Here is a 23,132-nt window from a genome sequence, read left to right on the forward strand (position 1 = left end):
TTTTGGTGCGAGGTCGCCATTCCAACATCTTGAGACCCCAACGTATATCGGTTTTGCAAACTATGTGCCCTGCCCATTGCCACTTCAGCTTTGCAACCCGTTGAGCTTCTCATTTTTGATTTGATCACGTAAACATAGCTCTCTCCATCGCCCGCTGAGTGGTTATGAGGCCCATAGTTAACGACCATGTCTCGGATCCATACTCGTATGTCATCACTGGCAACACGCACTGTTCGAAGACTTTGGTCTATAAGCACTGAGGAATTTTGGACAAGAAGACATCTCGATTCTCGAAGTTTCCTGAACTCGATTGAGTTGGATTCGGCGGCTGACCTCTTTCTCGAAATTGGACCTACCCAACTGGATTGTGTGTCAGCTGTAACCATCGAGCGGCAATAAAATAATATATACCTACCTAAGACGATATTCAATACCAGTAGAAATCCGTCTTATATTTATTGAACCGCGGCGATGGATTTCGGTCGTGAATCACGAATCATCGAGGAGGATTCGATTGTAATGGTCACACGGCTCAGCGCTCCCGCAGCCGCCGGTAATGAGCATCGGCATGGCGGGAGCGTCTGGCCCTTCGATATCTATAACCCGTAAATCTATCTTGGAAAAAGAAAAATATAAGTAACTAGATTTCTGAACCGATTTGATTATTTTAAAATCAATAGAGAAACTTTGTGACATTGTCCCATTAAAAAATTGGATTACAACTCCTCAATCCTGATGCTGTAACGGACCTGACCACAAAAATTGATGGGATTTAGAAACTTCGGTTATTTGATATTGGAGGTACCGACCAAGTAAAGCATTTTTGAACTCGGGAACCCAACTCCTCAGCCCTGATGCTAAAAGGAATTGCATTCTTAAATCGTGGTGATCCCACGGGATTTTTAAAGAATCATGCGTTTGAATGTTTTACGAAATAAGGTACTGAGATATATTGCATCTCGGGTACGGGCTACTATACGGATAGGCTCTTTTGTCCTGGAAAATCAAAAGTTTCCACGGGATTTTTAAAACCTAAATCCACACGGGTGAAGCCGCGGGTATCAGCTAGCCAATCCAAATATAGCACACCAAATGTGGGTCAACAAATTTTCTTTGTGAATCACAAGTCATCGAAGAGAGCTCGATTGTAATCCACGGCTTAACGTTCCGGAGCCGTGTAGTAATGAGCACTAAAAAATCAGACGGCACTTGGATTTCATCAGCCGTTACGCTGTGGGAAGGAATCAAATTTGGGCTTTCGTTCCCCCTTTCTATTTCAGGAATATTACTTATGGGATTTTAACAGATATACCTACTACTCATAGCTCTTGCACTCGATTCCGCTCGCATTAAATTCGTGTTAAGCGGTCATCTACGATTGAATAATATATAATTGAAGATTCCCTATAAATCAGTTCAATAATTTTTGCTTGGTCTTATCGAAGTAAGTATTGATAAAAAAACCACAATACTCGCTCTAGAATGCCTTATTACAGCCTGTTGGCTAAGGGTAAAGTACGTCATAAAATTCGTGACTTAGCCGGGTTGTAATATTGTACTGAAATCCAAATGTTGTACCTAAAATCCATTACGTCTGATGTGAGAGAGTGAGCCCAAAACTAACTCCAAAACGTTGTATTGTGGTGTTACTTATTGAAATTAATTAGTTATTTAATTTGAAATAAAAATGTTGAAAAATTTAACTCATTTAACTATTAATGCTCAAAGTGTAATAAACGACTTGCTCCCAGAAACTTCTAAAGACAGATAGCTAGGTACCTATTTAAGTATACGAAGATTTTGATTTTATTGTCTTTAGAATATTGAACTTGAGGGTGCTGCTGTCTTAGTCTTAGACGCCCCTAAATCCCAGCGCCCGTGACGTAAGACATTACATTACCCCCATGTTGAATAATCTAGTATTATTTAAGTTAAAAAGCAGACTTACCCAGTAAAATTCATTATAAGAAAAACTTGTGTATCCAGTTGGAGTTCTTAAATCAATCATAGAAATACGAGGGCTAGAGCTTAATAGGTAGGTAAAAGGTATAGTAATAATAAGCATTCTTTCAGTCCGTAGTGCTCAGTGAAAATTTTTCAGCCTGAAATGAAATGAATATTTCTCGTAAATTGTCATAGCTATTAAAAATGATACCACCAAAATGGCGTAACAATTTCTAGATATGGATAGGTAAATCTTTAAAAATGGGAAATTTTACGGAGGAACACACGAACAACTTAAAGTTAACGAAAGAATGTTTTGAACTAACGGTTGGTTTTCCAGAAAGTTCGAAACGAATTGGTCTTTATTCCTGGGCTTAAAATATAAGTCATAGCCATAGATGTCTACGATTATTAAATTGATAGCTATGTTTTTATTTTAAGACCGTGGATACACCTGTAAGTTTTACTCAAGCAAGTAGCTTACATGATCAACTTACGACAAATTTACAAATGTAAACACTCTTATAAGTACATTTACCTTAGTAAATTTGCTGTCAATTAATTACGTAAGCTACTTATGTAAGCACTTACAGGTGTAATCGCGCCCTAATAGTAACAGTATGCGCTTGACCACATAATATTATAGGGTCTTACCTCGTTCACTATTAGGTAGGTTAAGCACTAATTTGACTTATATAAAGTTACTAGCTTATGCTCGCGACTTCGTCGGCGTGGACTACACAAATTTCAAACCCCTATTTCACCCTCTTAGGGTTTGAATTTTCAAAAAGTCCTTTCTTAGCGGATGCCTACGTCATAATAGCTATCTGCGTGCCAAATTTCAGCCTGATCAGTCCCGTAGTTTGTGCTGTGCGTTGATAGATCAGTCAGTCAGTCAATCCTATTATATATTTAGACTAGCTTATGCTCGCGACTTCGTCCGCGTGGACTACAAAATTTCAAACCCCTATTTCACCCCTTAGGAGTTGAATTTTCAAAAATCCTTTCTTAGCGGATGCCTACGTCATAATAGCTATCTGCATGCCAAATTTCAGCCCGATCCGTCCAGTAGTTTGAGCTGTGCGTTGATAGATCAGTCAGTCAGTCAGTCAGTCAGTCACCTTTCCCTTTTATATATTTAGATTTTAAGATTATATAAAGGTGAATCATACTTTTGACATGTCAGTTGACACATAAAGCTAAAATGGCGCGCGAGTTCTCATTTTGTACGGACTATACGGTAACTTTACAGGCACTTTTGTAATTATAGTCTACCTAACCGACTTTGACTCTACGACAGTACCTACTAAGTACCTACCAACTTTCATTTTTATCTTCCGATATTGAAGAAGATAATTTATTATTTAATTGTAGGATATTAACGCCATGACTACCGCTTTGACTTCCAAAATTACGACGAAACACGAAAATAAATAATCAATACGGGCGATATCGTATCACCGGCTGTAATTCATGCAGGAACTTCCTTAATGACGCGATGGGCTGAATACATCCTATATCTATGTTTATTCATACTCATTAATCTATTATATTCCAAACTAGCTGATGCCCACGACTTCGTCCGCCTGGATTTATGTTTTTAGGGTTCCGTACCTCAAAAGGAAAAACGGAACCCTTATAGGATCACTTTGTTGTCTGTCTGTCTGCCTGTCTGTCGGTCTGTCAAGAAACCTACAGGGTACTTCCTGTTGACTTAGAATCATGAAAGGCAGGTAGACGTAGGTCTTATAGCAGACATTAGGGGAAAAATCTGAAAACCGTGAATTTGTGGTTACATCACACAAAAAAAAAATGTGGTCATGCACTAAAAATTAATATTTTCAATTTTCGAAGTAAGATACAGAAGACAAAGTCGCAAATCGGTTCAGAAATCTCAGAGATTTCGATGTACATAGGTAGCAAACGCAACTCCTCCTTTGTTTGAAAGTCGGGTAAAAAAGTAGCCCATGTCTGTGAAAGTTCCGTCAAAAAAGGCTCAGCCGTTCCGAAGATTAGCACGTTCAAACAGACAGAGAGATAGACAGACAAAAATTTTAATAGGCAAAGCCCATACCTCAGAATAAAAACCTTTAGAAGTAGCTCTAAATTGTAATTCTTATTGTTAGAGCGAGATACCTGAATACATTTAAGCTTTTAGTAGAACGTGACAAAATGATTATTTTCTGTCCTTATTACCGTGGCTACTTTTTTTTTCAAGATGTATTTGTATGTGAGATCTTGACAAACAACGTGAAGTGAGGTTATGTTGACTCAAGTATTTTAAGGAAATAATTGATTTGTTTTGTTGTTGTTTTGTTTTTGAAGTTATTGTGCAATGGTGGGTTGCAGTACCTATACTAGACTACAATCTAGCAACACAGACTACATAGATATGAACGCGGGGTTTACAATTTGCATACTTTTTGACACAAACGAGCGTGTTTCAAAAAATAGCGTCTTCCAACGTTACCAGGGTTGTCTCTGTGTAACAGAAAAATAGATTTCTTCAGAGCTTTCACGTCCTGAAACTCTCATGATCTTATGTGGAAGTCGCACATTCCTCTCATAACAGCTATCTGTGTTTGCCTCCGAAAATAAGGAAGAACCTACTTCAATGAGTGGGCCAAGGTTTTTTCATCATAATATCATGTAGTCAGGAAGAAAAGTGCTTATAATCTATGGCACTCTAACTATGTACTTGGTATCTTAATACATCTCTATATAATATCTGTCCCGGCTTTACTCACGTGTGTAGTATGGGTTCGAAACTAGTCGGGCTAACGTCGACTACACACGTGAGTAAAGCCGGGACAGATATTATTTAGAATGGAAATCACTCACGGTAGTTTAAACGTTAAAACATCTCGATAAAACATGGTGGGCTTAAAACAGCTGTTCTGTTTGGCGGCCATTTTAAATACAGATAAGAAAAAAACTATACTTCCATCAGAAAAAGATCCAAGTTACTCTCAAGTCGCGTCTGAAAAAGTTTTATTTCAAAAAGCCCTAGAGTCTGTAAGAATAGGTAGGTATATAATAAAGGTATTTATTTGGTAAAAGCGGACATTTTAACTAATGTCTAAACAAAGACGCCCTTTCGGTGTAGGTAATCTAAATTACTTAGTACATTGTATGACCAGTAGGTACGGCGCGACTAAACTAATAAATCTGTAATATAAACATCAGCAGAAATCATTTGATGAATGGCGTCACAGACGTAGAACCCACGCAAACGCGCCATTTTAATCAGAGCGAGGATCTTGCAACCTCACGCGACCGCAGACCTTATGATTGGGACAGAAACGGAGCGAAGCGATAAAAAGTACAGCATACTGAATGTTGAACCAAGCCAAATTATGCCTGAATATACTGAGGGTGAAATCTAAAGAGCACACTCTGACTTTGCTTAGGTTACAACGAGACAGATGTATATCTCTCACATAAATCTGTCTCGTTTTAACTCAATCTTAAGTCTGAGCAAAGTCAAAGTGCGCTCTATAGATCTTAGCCTTAGACTGTAACTTTAAGTCGAAGAGCTTACTCACAGTGCGAGCACACTTGTTACCCTACATCCACATTCTTCACGCGCTCAAGTAAAGGTGTGGACGGCCTCAGCTCGCCTTTCCTCTATTGCGTTACAATGTATGAAGTCACAGGCTCGTTTCGCTGACTACTTTCCCCCTTCAGTCCACTCGTCGTCGTAGGCTGACCTCATTCAGGACCTCCATTGCGAGCTTCTGGCATTGCGCTTTAAAAACACTAAAACATTCAAGGGGTGAGATAGAAGACTATACAGAGTCGAGGTGCTCAGATTTCGTTTTGGGCTACTAGATAATATATCAGACAAACAAACATTATCGCATTTGTATATTAATATTTATACCTGGAGATATATATTGGTCTGGTGGGAGGCTTCGGCCGTGGCTAGTTACCCCCCTACCGGCAAAGCCGTGCCGCCAAGCGATTTAGCGTTACGGTACGATGCCGTGTAGAAACCAAAGGGGTATGGGTTTAATAAAAACTGCCATACCCCTTCCAGGTTAGCCCGCTATCATCTTAGACTGCATCATCACTTACCACCAGGTGAGATTGCAGTCAAGGGCTAACTTGTATCAGAATAATAAAAAAAAGATATTTTTCCGTTTGCTCGTTAGGAAAATATAAAAGAATTCCTAAAAAAATTATAATATATACCTTTTATTTATTTCACACATTTCTTGCTGATTTGAGGAATTATAATATATTTTTCCTAGGAATTGTATACATACATTTTACAATAAAATATTTAATGCAAACCTAATTTAGTTTAATGATTTAATTAAAGCTGACCTATATTCATAATAGTCAGCCTTTTATGATGAAATTAAAACAATTTCAATGTTAGTAAATAACTTCACAACGTCAACTTTTAATAGTAACCAGTCACTCTTATATAATTTAGTACCTACTCGTGTAGAGCTTTTCAACGAATGCTTTTATAGATTGCTTATACCTACCTACCAGTTGTTTAATCTTTTTGTAGGTATATAAATTCCTAGATGATTCCCGCGACTTCGTTCGCGTGGATTTAGGAGTTCCCGCGGGAACTCGTTGATTTTCCGGGATAAAAAGCTGCCTATGTCACTCTCCAGGTCTTTACTATACCCATGAAAAAATTACGACGATCCCTTGCTCAGCTGCGAAGTGATTGAAGGACAAACCAGCAAACCAACAAACACTTTCGCATTTATAATATGAGCAGTGATAGTAATAGCCTAGTAGTTAAGACGCCCACCTCCAATTCGGGAGGACGGGGGTTCACTCTTTTAGGGTTCCGTACTACAATCGTATTTTTTCGACATTTTGCACGATAATTCAAAAACTGCGATGCATAAAAATAAATAAAAATCTGTTTTAAAATGTACAGGTGAAGACCTTTCATATGATACCCCACTTGATATAGTTATCTCACTTCGAAAGTTGAAAATACTATTTATTAGTTCATGACCACAATTTTTTTTTGTGTGATCTAACCCTAAATTCACGGTTTTCAGATTTTTCCCCAAATGTCAGCTATAAGACAAGACGTACCTACCTGCCAAATTTCATTATTCTAAGTCAACGGGAAGTACCCTGTAGGTTTCTTGACAGACCGACAGACAGACAGACAGACAGACAGGCAACAAAGTGATCCTATAAGGGTTCCGTTTTACCTATTGAGGTACGGAACCTTAAAAACAGGTGTTCTACACACTTGTTACCAGTTAAACTTGTAGTTAATAATATGTTCATTATCGTATCCTCGTAGCCACTTTAGAATTCATTCAATAATATAAATTAAACATAATGGATATTGATCAATCAAGTTATCTATTCATGAACAAGCCTATTTAAAAAGCTTTTAACCGGAGTCTGTGTTCAGTGATTAATTTACCTGTTGTACAAAATCCACGATGTTCTATTTTACTTCCAACCACTCCTAGTCCATAATAAGTACCTACCTACTAGTATTATGGTCGAGATCGATGTTAGTCGAGGCGTGACCATATTTTTCCACTTTAGGTGCTCTTTGTGATGAAAAATAATATGAGAGAATAAAAATAATCTTTAGGTATACCTATCTATCTATGCGTCTATACTCTATACTCCATATCTTCAGCATGTGACAGGTCGAGATGGCAATCGGGGTATGAGGCGAGGGATACCCCGTGCTAAACCGGTTCGGGATAGCGCGGGTGAATGACGTGCGGGTGCGGGGGGCGTCCACCCCGATTGCCATCTCAAACTGTCGCGAACTATACAAATATTTACTACAAAATTCAAAAGTGTGTTAATCTGTCTGCTGGCTGAATCACGGCGCATCTATTTAAACCGATTTTGACGAAATTTGGTACAGAGATAGATTGTATCACTCAAAAGAGTTTTTACAGGGTTTTTAAATTCTCATCCACTTAACCGATTTTGACGAAAGGTTTTGGAAATAGCTTGCATCTCAGAGTTGGTTGGACGTAGAATGCATTTATCGCGGAAAATCAAAGAGTTCCCACGTGATTCTTAAAACCTAAAACATGATCTACTAATACACGTTTCAACTACTATCAAACAAGTTTATAAGGCAGTCTTTATTACTTTTTTTTTTTTTTTTTAAAAGAATATTAGCCATGTTAAATGACTAATATTCCCCTTTCCTCTCCAAATAAGCGTCAAGCTTGTGCTAGGAGTAGGTACGACAATAGTCCAACGGGCGGGGTGTGAACCGTCGACCTTTCGGTTTTCAGACCACTGCTTTACCCGTTGAGCTATTGAGGCTAGGTAGGTACGTTGTGGTGAAGCGTTAGTTCCAGCGAAGTTTACGAAAGGTTTTAAGATCGATCGCGGTTTACTTATGCATAACGACCGGACTCGTAGCCTCATGCAATGTAAGAAACCTATACCCTATATTTATGTAAAATATTATACAAATATTTCTGTCCTCCTTTTGCTAAAAAGCGACTAACTCTAAAAAGAGAGCTGTCGTTAAAAGACATGGGAAAAAACTCATGTTGAAAAACTAAACTAAAAACCTTAGTCCTATGTAGCATTTTTTATGCTCAACTGATCAAATAAAATAAAATAAAAGAATATAAAACAATATATAATAAAAAATAAATAAAAAAAAATTTCAATTGCTCAAGACAGATTAATGAAGAGATTTTTATACTCCACAGTCTTGAGCCGCTTGTGTCCAGTGGCTCCTCCCAATCCGAGTTGGGATCCTTAGGATTTATTTTGCAGTAACACAACCGATTGTGTTACTGCAAAATAAATCCTAAGATTATCCAGTAAACCCATGTAATGTACAGAATGTCGTATCAAGTGTGTTGTATACTTACTTATACCTTTCTATAATATTGAAAGTATTCGGCTTATACTCATAAACCAGCGGTGTGTAGTCATTTCAAACTCCAAACCTTAGAAGTCAACAATCAATCAACCTTAGATAGCGACCATGCCAGGACTTCCAAACTGTTCTCTGATAATCGTTAATTAATAACCGACTTACCTATTGTAAAATTATAATATCCAGAATTCACTCGATAAATCTTAAGTTTTAATTCAGAGAAATAACAAATAGATAGAACATAATATTATAAGCATTCATAAAATAAAATTTACCTAAATATACAAAATCTATAAATAAGTAGGTGTTTAACTACCCCTGTTTGTTCTGAATAATAAAGAAAAGAATCTGTAAACGAAACACGAAATAAAGGCGATCGTTTTGGTTCTATCTGAATTCTGAGCCAAATTGTTCGTACTCCATACGATAATACTTAGGTAGGTACATAGAACAACATCGTTCCCGTCCAAAATCCTCCTTGCAAATCTAGTGTAAGTTTTACAAAGAACAAATCGTCGTCATCGATTTGTTACAAACGTAAGTGTAGGCTCTTCAGTTTGTAGGCTGATATCTAGAGACGTGCACTCACTTGCGACTAACACACAAGATTCAGTCGTATTTGGCATCAGATACCCATAAAATTATGGAACAACGTTGCAATTTTAGTAGTGCCTATAAAACAGACACAGAAAAAGCGCTGATAGCCTACTGGTTAAGACGTCAGCCTCGCAGGTTCGGTTCCGGGCACACATCTCTAACTTTTCGCAGTTATGTACGTTTTAAGCAATGATACTTTATTTTAATTTTAAACTTTTTATTTTAAACTAGCTTTAACGGTGAAGGAAAATATCGTGAGGAAAACATGCCTGAGAGTTCTCCATAATGTTTTCGACGGTGTGTGAAGTCTGGCAACTCGTACAACAACACTGAGTCGGGACTCCGAAACAATCAACCGCGACCCAGCCACGTCCGCCGAGGCGGACTCTCCACCGGAGACCCACTCGCTAGGTCCCCCCACCGCACGTCCGAGGCGCACCAATGAAGTGCGCCTCCCGTATCGGGGATCCAACGGGCGACAACCGCAGACCGACCGCCCGAAGCTGCCGCCAGAGCGGCAGGCGGCGATCCCACGCACGTCTCCCGCGTCCCATCCTTCGCTTCGTCCACTGTGCCCTCTGCTAGCCAGAGGCACACGCGGAGAAACCTTGGCTAGCTTGATGTATCTACTATAGCCAAAAGCCTTCTCAATCTACGAGGAGAACCGTGTTCAGTAAGTAGAAGGCCGGCGATGAGTTCATGATGATGATGAAAAAGTTTAGTAAGTGATATAAAAGTGATAAATAGGAGACTGCCCGACCTGCTGTTACTTACGAGATTTTTATTGTATTAACAGGAAACAGTCACTGGCATTACGTAACTGACTCGCCCACTAACTAGTTGATTGCAGTTTTATATCCACTGTTCTACAAAATCAACAAAAGTTGCCCGAGAAAAGTCGTCGTTCACATTGTTCTCTTTCTTTGTAGCAGAAACGCTAGCATGTGAGTACCGAACTTAAAGCTCCGGGGCACCACTCGCGAGCAATCTGTTTACGTAACAGCCCCGTTATACTCGAAGAGAGTTCCCGTAGTAGACGTTAAACATATTGCCTCATAAATCGCGAGAATCCCAGCCAGTGCTATACATCCGTACCGGTGTCGATTTGACTACGCTTTCCTTACTATTTCAGGACATTGAACAATCAGTGTAACATTAGTATTCCGTACGAACCGCCTATGTGGGCGTTAACATTCTTACATACCTACAATTTATAACGTGTTTTGCAAATCTTACTTCAGTGACACTTTCACTCCCATAATGAAAATGATAAGATTATACTTTAGATTTGTTAAAAAAGCAACATTTTAATTTTGTACAGCCTAATTTATATCTTTCTGAAATGCAAACCAGATCAGTTAGTATTCAATTGTTTAATAATGCACTAATACTATCTTTAATTAGTATGTATAAATTAGACGATAATTTTCGATGTTTACCTAAAAGAAGCCATCATAAAAACAATCTAAGCACAGACTGAATTTTCTAAAAGTTTTGGTAACACAAATCTCTAAACTTGAATCTATTTAAATTAGAATAGTTAAAATTTGAATGGTATACTTACTAGATTAATCTTTCATAATAAGATATCTGCTCTATTTAGTGTACCTACCAGAAACAGAACATTAATAAAACGTTTGCCAGACATGAGCCAGGGACGATCCCACGTAAAACTCGAGCGAGATTTCAATCTACGAGAGGATATTTTATTTCACTTTTCCGCTCTAGGTGCAATCGAGATCGTTCATTTTATCGGAGTCGGCTATTTTTGAGAAAATATATCCTTGCTATTTATAAGAGCGTCTAAATTGACTCTTTAACAGGAATGGACTTTCTTCTTAAAATTGAAGTGATTGCGAATTGCAGTTGAACTAAATGGGAACCAGAGATAATTTATTAGTTCGCATCAGAGATAATTTACAAATAAATTATCTATGATGCGATCTATGTACCTACTTCGAGCATTCACTGAAGAATGCGAAAATATGCTTTTGCGACTTCGCCCGTGAAACGATTTTATTTTTGGTAAAGTAGCATTATTTAACTATACTTGTACGCTATTTGATTTTGAACTGCAAAAGTTGCATCAAAAATTGGTGCAGTGGTTTTTTCGCATAATACACAAAATATGATAATAGTATCTTTAGTAAGTATAATAATGAAATGTCTTAACTGAGCAGGTACACTAACTGCACCTTTTTAAAATAATGTTTTACTTAATTTTTTTACAATATCCATGTTTTACACTAAGTACTATATAAAAAAAAATACCTTGTTAGTTTGTAAAAGTACGATGTACGCATTAAACGTGAAATCTTGTTAGTGTTCTTTTTCCTTTCTAAGTTCATTATACGAATATTATGTTCCTGTAAGCTCCTTTTACCTTCATTTAAAAGAGCTCAAAAGTATCGGAAAATGTAGGTAGTTTCCTGCTAGTGAAGAAACTTTATTATAAGTTTCGTTGTATTTGCAACGTTCAATTCGATGATATTTTAAAATTCGATCAAAATGCATACTTTACAAAACTTGCGGCAGCCATATTGAAAATGAGAAGAAGAAGAAGAAGAAAAACTAATAAATCCAAAGACCGACCAGAAATCTTTTGTCGAAATTTGTTCAGACATATTGATTTGTCTAATTCCTGTCCCCATCAGATTTCTGGATGGCGTAAATCAAGATTCAATCAATTCTAAAATTGCCTAGACTTCCTACATAGCCCGATTCCTCCCTCTGGAAGTCGGTTTGGTCGGTCTGATCTTGAATTTCCCCCGTTAACGATAAAAAAGTCTCATTTGTCATGTTACCAAACTACTTATATTATGTGATATTTCATGCAAATTGATATTTTAATAATGTACCTATATCATATTATAAGGCGATTAGCTTATGCTCGCGACTTCGTTCGCGTGGACTACATAAATTTCAAACCCCTATTTCACCCCCTTACGGGTTGAATTTTCAAAAATCCTTTTTTAGCGGATGCCTACGTCATAAGTAATAGCTACGTGCATGCCAAATTTAATCCCGATCTGTCCTGTAGTTTACGCTGTGCGTTGACAGATCAGTCAGTCAGTCATTTACCTTTTCCTTTCATATATTTAGATCTTTTTTTGAGAACTAAGCTTATACTTAGTTAAAAATATTTTCGCAGTTGTAAAGAGGAAGACAGGTGAGGTTTTATCAGCGTCGAATGGGAACATTGGCCTCACCTCACAGTGACTTCCGTCCTTATCTAAGTTTACTTACGTTTGCCTGGGAACTACGAGTGAGAAGTCAGCTGTTCTTCCGTATGTACCTACCTACCTACAATACAAAACTTACTCGTTTCTAACTTTTGTGAAATGTTGAAACACTCCTATAGGAATTATATGTAGATACCTATTCAATTATTTTTTTGACTATTTTCAAGACGTGTGACTCGCATATTGTTGTAATTAACGTCAATAAGGCCTATTAGCAGGTACGTACCTACGCGACAGGTTGAAATAGCAATCGGGGAGGGAACGCCTCGCCACGCACTCCCGCGCTAACCCGGTGCGGGCGAGCGCGGCTGACATGTGGGTGTGCGGGGCGTCCCCCCGCCTCACCTCGTCCACACCCTGATTGCTATCTCGACCTGTCGTGAACTATAGTTATTTTACACGTACTACTTTTGTAAGTGGTAATAGAAGGTAATCTAGCAACATACCTATTTGATTTTTATGTATCCTCAATACTTATAGGTTGCCGGCCCACTACCGAATACGAGCTTCCTCTCAGAATGAGAAGGGTTTAGGCCATAGTCCGCCACGCTGACCAAGTGAGGATTGGCAAACTTCACACACCTTTGAGAACAATAATGGAGAACTCTCAGGCATGCAGGTTTTCTCACAATGGTTTCCTTCTTTAAGTTTAAGCAAGTAAATTACACATAACTCTTAAAAATTAGAGGATTTGATTCGGGATTGAACGCCGATCCGCCGTATACCCGCTTGCCGCCTCAATATTATTATACCTATTGTATTCATATTTTAAAATGTACGCGCGTTTTAATGCAAATAATCTTTTTTTTTCATTACGATCTGTTCATTTAAATTCATGTTAAAAACCGGTCAAGTGCAAGTCAGACTCGCATACGAAGGATTCCGTTGTCCGTACTTACCTACGGAATATGGACGATGATGGAAGGTAGCTGTACGGACTACCATCATCGTACAAAACATAAGTTATATTTTGTACGATGATGATAGGTACATCGTAATAATATATAACACTATCATGGACTTATATATTACTTCGTTCGTATGAACAGGGTTATTGAACAAACAAAATGGCACCGACTCATTGGTGTTTATGCACCAATGCAACCTGACGTCTGGATTTCAAACGGGTCGTTCAATTGGTATCTAAGAGGTGATGCTGATTTATTTGGTCTCTATACCGTGAATAATTTTATTCGCTTGACCATATCATGTCATTTATATCGATGAAAACTATATATTTTTTAAATTAATTTGCATGACAGCCATTTTGATTTTTTTCAAATAGAATACAATAGAAAATACTTACACACTGCCTTTGTGAAAATTTCAACTCTCTACCTATTACGGTTCATAAGATACAGCCCGCTGACAGCTACACAGACTGACAAACGGACGGACAGCGGAGGTTTAGTAATAGGATCCCGTAAGCACCTTTCGGGTACGGAACCCTAAAAACACTTTCCATGTTACACCACATGAAATGTACAAATCGGAAAATTGAATAAACAGGCCGCCGCGATCGGTATGCAATAAGAATCTAAATCTATATTCGTGTAGTTAAGCGGTAAATACAGGGGATTCCGTTGGATTTTAGATACAAATCCGTTTAGGCACACATTCCTTTGTTTATGGTTTATTTGTTGAAACATTTGTGTTTCAAAACCAACAATATCATTATCATCATTATCAACCCATCGCCGGACCATACTGAGAACGGCGCGGTAATTACGTATCTCGCGACAGGCTTGCGACAGGCGTAAAGCTCGCGATCATTGCTGTCAAACGTCACACGTAACATCGGCTAGAGAGAAACAGCAATAGCCACAAAGCAAAATAAGAAGAAGAGAGACAGCAAATGAACTGACGCATTGCTACTGCTGTCGCATTGCTGTCGCTACTGCAACGTTTTACGTAATCACCCCGCGGATCTCCTCTTGGAACGGAATAGAATTACTAGTTACTACCCATATTATAAAGGCGAAAGTGTGTTTGTTTTTTGCGCGACTGGTTTGCTTGTTGGTTTGTGGGTTTGTTGGTGTGTCCTGCAATTGCATTGCTCGCAACGAGTCGACGTCATTTTTTGCATGGGGTAGATTACTATAGTCAAAGACCTGCAGAGTGACATAGGTTTCTTTTTATCTCGGAAAACCAAAGAGTTCCTACAGGACTTTTAAAATTTCCACGCGCACGAAGTCGCGGGCATCAGCTAGTAATATTATAACGATAGAAAAGCGTGGCATTTTCAAAGCTTTCGGGTAGAATTCCAATGTAAATTGAAGTAAGCTATTAGCTGCTTAGTGAACGAAGGCATTGAGACTAAAATATAGATAAGTAAGTACAAGCTGATGCCGCAACTTCGTCCGTGTGGAATTAGATTTTTAAAATACATTCGGAATTTTTAAATTTTCCGGGATAAAAAGTAGCCTATGTCACTCTTCAGGTCTTTAATTATATCTATATAAAAAATCACGTTGATTTGTTGCTTCAATCAAACCAACAAACACCAAACAAACTCACTTTCAACCGACCTTTTTTTGATCCTTACAAACCAACAATCAAACAAACTTTCGCATTTATAATATGGGTTCCTTTTTAAAACAAAAATAAGATCGAGATTCATCAAACACATTTTTTAAACAGTAAAACTGAAACCTGTTTAAAACTGAGCCTGGAAAACAAAAAGAAACCTCAGTGTTTGTTGTTTGTTCATGTTTTGTTCTAATAATTTAGTATAAGTAGGTACTTACCTACTAACGCAAAGTTCGAGTGCTGAAGCGATCTATCGACAACCCACTGAGTGATATAATATACCACAGAGTAGCAGACATTATTGCCTACACTTCATATGATCACTAAAAAGTGCCCCCTCCTAATTATACAAAAAAAGCACGCGACCTTGTCCACTTGGATTTAGGTTTTTTAAAAATTCCATGGAAACTGTTTGATTTTCCGGGATATAAAATAGCCTTTTTACGTTTTTATATGTTTTATAGGCTAGGCTGTGAAAAGGTAACAGACAGACACACTTTCGTATTTGTAATATCTAAATATATAAAAGGAAAGGTGACTGACTGACTGTCTTACTGTCTGACTGACTGACTGACTAATCTATCAACGCACAGCTTAAACTACTGGACGGATCGGGCTGAAATTTGGCATGCAGATAGCTATTATGACGTAGGCATCCGCTAAGAAAGGATTTTTGAAAATTCAACCCCTAGGGGGGTTAAATAGGGGTTTGAAATTTGTGTAGTCCACGCGAAGTCGGGAGCATAAGCTAGTTATAAAATGAAACACTACCCTTCACTACCCTTATTTCACTACCCTTATTATGAATGTGAAAGTGTTTTGTTTGTTGGTTTGTCCTTCAATCACGTCATAACGGAACAACAGATTGTCGTAATTTTTTGCATGGGTATAGTTAAAGACCTGGAGACTGGAGAGTTACATAAGCTACTTTTTATCTCGCAAAATGAAAGAGTTCCCACGGGATTTTGAAAACCTAAATCTACGCGGACGAAGTCGCGGCGGGCATCAGCTAGTAATAAATAAATAAAAGTTTATTCAGCTCACAAAACAATACAAGAAAAAAAATACAGATGTTACACACACGCACATGTTATACAGATATACACAGATGTGTGTTTTAGGACAACAAGTGTTAATATCATTAATTAAAGTCCCCTGCCGCGTTGACTTCGTGTTTGTTTGTACTTTGGACTAATCTTAGAAACTACTGAACAAATTTTCATACGGTTTTTACCAATAAAAAATAGAAAGAGGGATTTTCATTTATATAGGCTATACTTTATGAACATTTTATGAAAATAAGCTAGGAATGATGATAGTTTTGAATTAGGTAAGTCGGAAAAAATAGTCCCATCTGAAAGCTTCCGTGGCGTGCACTGATGTGTGAAAAAATTAACGTGGAAAAGTTCCTCTCAAGCTAACTGTACAAAGCCGACGCAGGTCGCTAGTTTGAGATAAAGATAGCGATCACAATTTGATCACTCATTGATTTGAATCACAAAAACCACGAGTGCTAAGTACTTTTTATTACCTGTCAAGTGAATTGTGGGACATGGCTGCCTCTAGGAGTTACTCTCAAATGTCAACTCTCTGCGACGATCGATGACTCGTCCCAAGGAGCCAATTCTGCAATAATTGAAACGTTTCGCTGGTTTCGCTGTAGCTAAATGCAACTTAAATACAGGCTGATTTAAAATAACATCACTTACTTAATTTTCTTTTGTCAAGCAAAGCAAACATATTTTTTGTAAAGCTGAGAACTGAAGTAAACTAAACTGAGAACTAACGTCAATAGGCTAGTTGACACTTTTTTTAAGTAGGTCTTAAATGGTTAATATTTGTCCTATTAGGTCAAAAAAATTAACACTATATTTTTTTGCGCCCTAAAATCCGTAAAACTTTAATTTAAAAATATATTTTTCTTAGACAGGTGAAAACACTGTCGGCCATGCTTGGCCGATAGATTATCTGTGCTCTGACGTCATGCATTTGTAAACAACAGCATAACCTCCCAAAGTTTAATAAACATGACTTCTATACTAGTTTACATGAAAAATATAGTAATTATCGTTATTGTATCATCCGAGACAGTTAAAACGCATCGATAAAGACCACAGGAAAGTTGTGGATTAGAGTGCCCAGTGAAATAAATATACGTAACACGCGAAGACTTGCTTAAAGGAGTATTTCACTAACGACTGCAACCCAAATTTATTTTTGCAAAGATCACTTTGTTGTAAGTCTTACTTAATAACTTATTCAATTTATAAAGAGAAAACGATAATTTTTTACGTTTACTATGAGTTTTTAGAAATATATAAAAACTAGCTTATGCTCGTGACTTCGCCCGCGTGGACTTCATAAATTTCAAACCCCCCTTTAACCCACTCAGGGGTGGAATTTCAAAAATCCTTTCCTAGTGGATACCTTCTCTTTACCTACAAAGAACACACCCACCAAATTTCATGTATCTAGGACCAGCTGTGTAGATGTTTAGGCTGTGCGTTGATATATAAGTTAGTCAGGACTTGAAATTTTATATATATGGATACTACGTTAGTCAATAGGGATGACATTTGTTTGTTTACATATTTAATGACGTCACATCATGGCTGACAGCGTTTTCTGAGTTTCAAATAAAAATAAAAACTGTATTTTTTTAAATTGGATTTATATATCCATCCTGCGTTTTTAATAATTGTTATTGATATATTTCGTTGTCTTTAGCAAAATACTATAATAAATAATCATTTATTGGACGAAATTAGATATGAGTCAAGTAGCCTATTGTTTATCTAACCCACATTAACAGTACCTACCTAGTATGTTAGACCAGTTACAGTTTTAGTATAAACTAGCTGCCCCGGCGAACTACGTACCGCCTAACAGTCGATTCAATTTTTTAAAATTTTTCTTTCCGTAAGAACCATTCTCGTACCTACTTCAAGGAATATTATAAAAAAAAGAATTAGCGAAATCGGTTCAGCTGTTCGCGAGATTTGCTATCAGCAACACATTTAGCGATTCATTTTTATTTAAAGAGCTGATATAGAAAAGCACCAAGCTATATATTTAAAGAAGCTGCAATATAATAAAACCTAATTAGCCCGAGAAAGGACGAAATTATATTTTGAGAACTCGGAAGTAGGTAAAGCTTAGGGCCGAAACAAAACTTGCGATGTAATTGGTAAAACCAAATATTTTCCGTTATCTTTCCTATACCTAATATTACTGCCCCCATAATGTACAGAGGACATCGGTGGTTCAGAAAGCAAGGCTTTCCCGCGGGATATATTGCCGGGGCTGGTAGAACTTACTGCTCCAACATACACCGCAAGTAAAACGAATTTTCCGAAGTTCAAACAATCTTTACTCGTGAACTTACGTCAGTTTTAAATTATGTTGGCCATATATATCATCTTTGAATGTGAAAAATTTTCTCTAGTTTAAAAAGGTGCATTACGGTTTTCTAAAACTATTTGTAAAATGTATGTATAGACCTCCGTAGAAGAACCAGAGTGACCGACATAGCCCAACGAATTAGCCAGCTGAAGTGGCAATGGGCAGGCCACGTCTGCCGCAGAACCGATGGCCGATGGGGCAGACGTGTTCCAGAACACGTCTGCCCCAGTGCAGTGGAGACCGCTTATCAGCAAGCGCAGTGTGGGACGACCTCCAACCCGCTGGACTGACGACCTTAAGAAGATAGCGGGAAGTGGGTGGATGAGGAAGGCGGAGGATCGTGTGTGGTGGCGTGCTCTTGGGAAGGCCTATGTCCAGCAGTGGACGCAAATAGGCTGATTGATTGATGTATAGACCTAACTAACCGGAAATAACACGTGATTTCCTTTTACTAGGACGTGATCGGTAAAAGTAAATAATATGTCATACTAGCTGATGCGCGCGACTTCGTACGCGTGGATTAAGGTTTTAAAAAATCCCGTGGAAACTCTTTAATTTTCCGGGATAAAAAGTATTCTATGTCACTCTAAAGGTTTTAAACCATACCTATGCAAAAAATCACGTCGATCCGTTCCTCTGTTGCGACGCGATTGAAGGACAAACCAACAAACAAATTTTAGGGTAGTGATTATATTTTATCATTCAGGTGAACTATAATATTATGTACCTACTTACCTATAATAATTGTACCTACTCATTTAATTTTTTTATTCCAAGACAGTCGGAGTCGACGGTAAAATTAAGGAAAATTTTATCGTTATCATAGATTACATAAAAAAACATACTTAATATTCAGAAAATAAATTGTCTACAAGTCCCGAGGATTTGATCAAATGTTACATGGAATGTGTAAAGTAAATAGCTTCCATCCCGGAGAAGGACATATTTATCTCTGACCAACAAACATCGCATTTGAAGGAAATGGCATCAGATAATATATTATATCAGAAGTATTCGAATAAGTAGGTACCTACTTTCGAGAGCTACGACGCAAAAGCTAGAATTCACGAGTACCACTTCCAACTCTCCTCGAAATCCTCTTATAAAGCGCAGATTTTTTAAACGATTTCTGCACGAACACCCTCCTGATCACTGCTCTTTTAAGTTGAATTGAATTGTTGATTGATAGTTGAAACCTTGGCATCTATTCTATTCGGCAATATTAATTGTTGCATACCTTAACTTAATTTTAGATCAATACATAGGTATAAAAAGAAAAGTCCTGATTGATCCATCAACGCCCAACCTTGGACCTAAATTATTTTTAAACCCTTGGACCTAGAAAGCTGAAATTATGCATAGATGCATAGAGGTTGCCGTTATAATAAAGACAAGGAAAACGAGCCAGATTTTCCATAATTCCTGGGATAGAGAATTCCGTTCCTGGGAAAGATTTTTTCGTTGGTGAAGTCCCGGGCGGTCGCTAGAAACCTTTAAAAATTAAAAATAACTATTTATTTTACTACACTTTGACAATATTCAATTACTTTATTTATGTTTTTTTTTTTTTTTTTTTTTTTTTAATACAATAAAACTTAAAGCTAGCCTTATCTAATTACTATATAAATCATGACCGCGTGGAATGGTGCCAAGAATACTGGCTGCATTTCCGCGCTGGACAGCCAGGCTGATCCGTTGCGCAAAAAATGAGCCAGCCCTTCTGTCACCAGTTGAGGCTATTAATCGCGGTGAAATGTCTCGTAAAAATTTTTTAGCACTAAGACTCCATGGCCCCAGGGTCTCCACGGCAAACGGCACAAAAATGTAACTCTCTATAAGAGAGGCATACTTGCGCCGCTTGCCGTTTTCAGCTGTTTCTGCTGCGGCTCCCGGTCTTGATGCTGTCTTCCTGATATGACACGGGGCCAATGTGTCAACGCAAGTTGCGTCCCACATTAGCGCCCGTCCCCGTTCCCAGGGAACCAGCGTCAATCCATCAGGTCTCTTGCCATCATCCCGACTAATCCCTGCCGGCTCAATGAGCGCAGGAATATTTATGGTGGCAAGAGCTCTTTTAATTGTATCTATTTATGTTATACCTACGTACATTAATTGCATTCATAAATAGATAATTAACAATGTACCGTCGATTCGTGCACTTCTTCCAAGCCAATCTTTTATGACTTGTATCCCGTAGTCAAAAGTCAAATTGACAAACGACTTTTACAAACTGAGCCATTCAGAGTAGATATAAGGGTACGGTCTACGTTCTAAAAAACGAAAACATCTCTTTGTAAGCCAGAGTTATTGCAAACAAGAATCAGGGTAGCATTATGAAACGAGAAAAGTCACGGTAGATTTAACTTCGGGAATGATTTCTGGAGTTCCGGCTGTTTTTCAACGTATGTAGAGGAGAATGGGCTCATATTTCAACCCCCGCTGCTCCATTAGTGACATAGGAACCCCAACCAATATGGCGTGGCGGCGAATCTGCAGTGACAGGGGCATTCACCCCTCGTGCAACCAGCCCTCGGTTTTGTTATAAAATCAATATATATATTTAGACAACAGTTGCCATTTGTAACAAGATATATTTAGAGAATGCACAATGTGCTTTGCAGATTGAGTTAGACAGGCACACACTGTTTTCAGTATGTATAATGTGTCCCGCAGACAGCAGATCGGTGTCTACGTATACAAACTTGTCAATACTAAAAAAAGACTAATAAATAGCAAAGTACTTGTACCTATTTAAAGTTTTTGCCCGATATAAGAACTCAAGAAAAATATTTATTTATTTTTATTATTCATGTACAAAAATTTTAGTTACAAAGTAATAATAAATTAAGTTACATTGGAAATGCTTATCTCTAAACAGAGATTTCTAATATCTATCTACTCGAGAGAAACCCGTACCAACCTTCTACCTATATCTACGTGGTTATTGTTCCTTTATTTTAAACTCATTAGGAACTAGATAATAATAGTATTAAGTATGTAAGTATACATGAATTGAAAATAATTCACCTGTAAAATAATTCACAGGGGGCATCTGTAACTTTTCGACACTACATCGTGAGGAAACCTGCAATACCAGCCCGGAGAGTTCTACATAATGTTCTCAAAGATGTGTGAAGTCTGCCAATCCTTGGCCAGGCTCAAAGTTGGCCAGCGTGGCAGCCTATAGCCAAACCCTTCTCATGCTGAGAGGAGACCCATGCTCAATAGTGAACCGGCGATAGATTAATGATGATGATTTTTTTAAATAAGTTAAAGATTATGCAAAATTAAATTAACACTCATAATTAATTTAGCTATCAGATAGGATAACAAATTTCAAATATCGCATATTTTATTCAATGACAATTCTAGCCGCAAAAGTTTATAGCTATTCAAATTCTGAGTCCTATCTTTGTTGGCTTTGCGCCAGACTAAATGAATTTTAATTCAAAATCTCGACTTTGTAGTCACATATACTTCAAAGTTTCAACACCACACCGATTTCGCGTGAAGTTCAATAACTTTGCCCAGATGCGGGCTTTATGTATTCTCGCACCAAATTTTCAGTTTAAAACTTGTCCTGTAACTCCTGTTGTATCGCATCTTGATGTTTGATAATTCGTCATCGCTAGAATGTTCTATATTGATAGGTTGGATAGGATCATATTGTAGACCTACCGGGATTTATCTCTTATGTCTTTCAATGTTTTGTGCGATACTGCTCTACGAAGTTACTTTTTCTTTAACAACTCAAGGAATGATTAACCCTTTTGTCCCTTTCATGATATTAGATACTGACCTATTTGTAAAATTTAAACAAAAATACAAAATCTGCATTGTCAATAAAAGATAAATTTTCTTCAAATCACAATTTATTTTAATAAATGTTCTTTCCCGGGATCAAAGCTTAAAATCTGCAAAAAAACGATGATGGGCCGTGAAAAGCTAGCAGACAATTGCACTTTCGCATTTAAAATAATTAGGTATTAGTATAGATTGATGCTCTATGCACGGCGCTTAGGACGTTATTACCGCGACTAATGGAAGGGGTTACGACTCTCACGAACGACAATGCCGATAACTATTAGATAAGGCAAAATTACAAAAACTACTTGTCGACTAGCGCAAATAGAGCGATATCTCTGACTATATTTCTCGTTGCTGATAGTCATCACCTCTTCATCGATCACGTAGTGGTAGGATTTGTTAGGATTATAATGAACTTCTTTTGAATACAAATCTATGTATTATGAGTTATGACACCAAAGGAAGAAGTCACAAAGTAAGAAGAGCTTAGGCCATAATCCGGCACGACCTTTGAGAACATTATGGAAAACTCTCAGGCATGCAGGATTCACCACGATGTTTTCTTTCATCGTTATTAATTAAGTGATATTTAATTTCTTAAAATGCACATAACTCCGACTCACGGCTTCGACTGAACCGGATTGAACCCCCGACTGAAGAAATATACCTAACGCGTAAAATTTAAGTCCTCACGCGCTATTTTAACTTTTTGTGTCGAATTTCATGTCAAACGTACGTAGTCCTTATTAGGC

The sequence above is a fragment of the Maniola hyperantus genome, chromosome 8, assembly GCF_902806685.2.
Source record: "Maniola hyperantus chromosome 8, iAphHyp1.2, whole genome shotgun sequence".
NCBI lineage: Eukaryota > Metazoa > Arthropoda > Insecta > Lepidoptera > Nymphalidae > Maniola > Maniola hyperantus.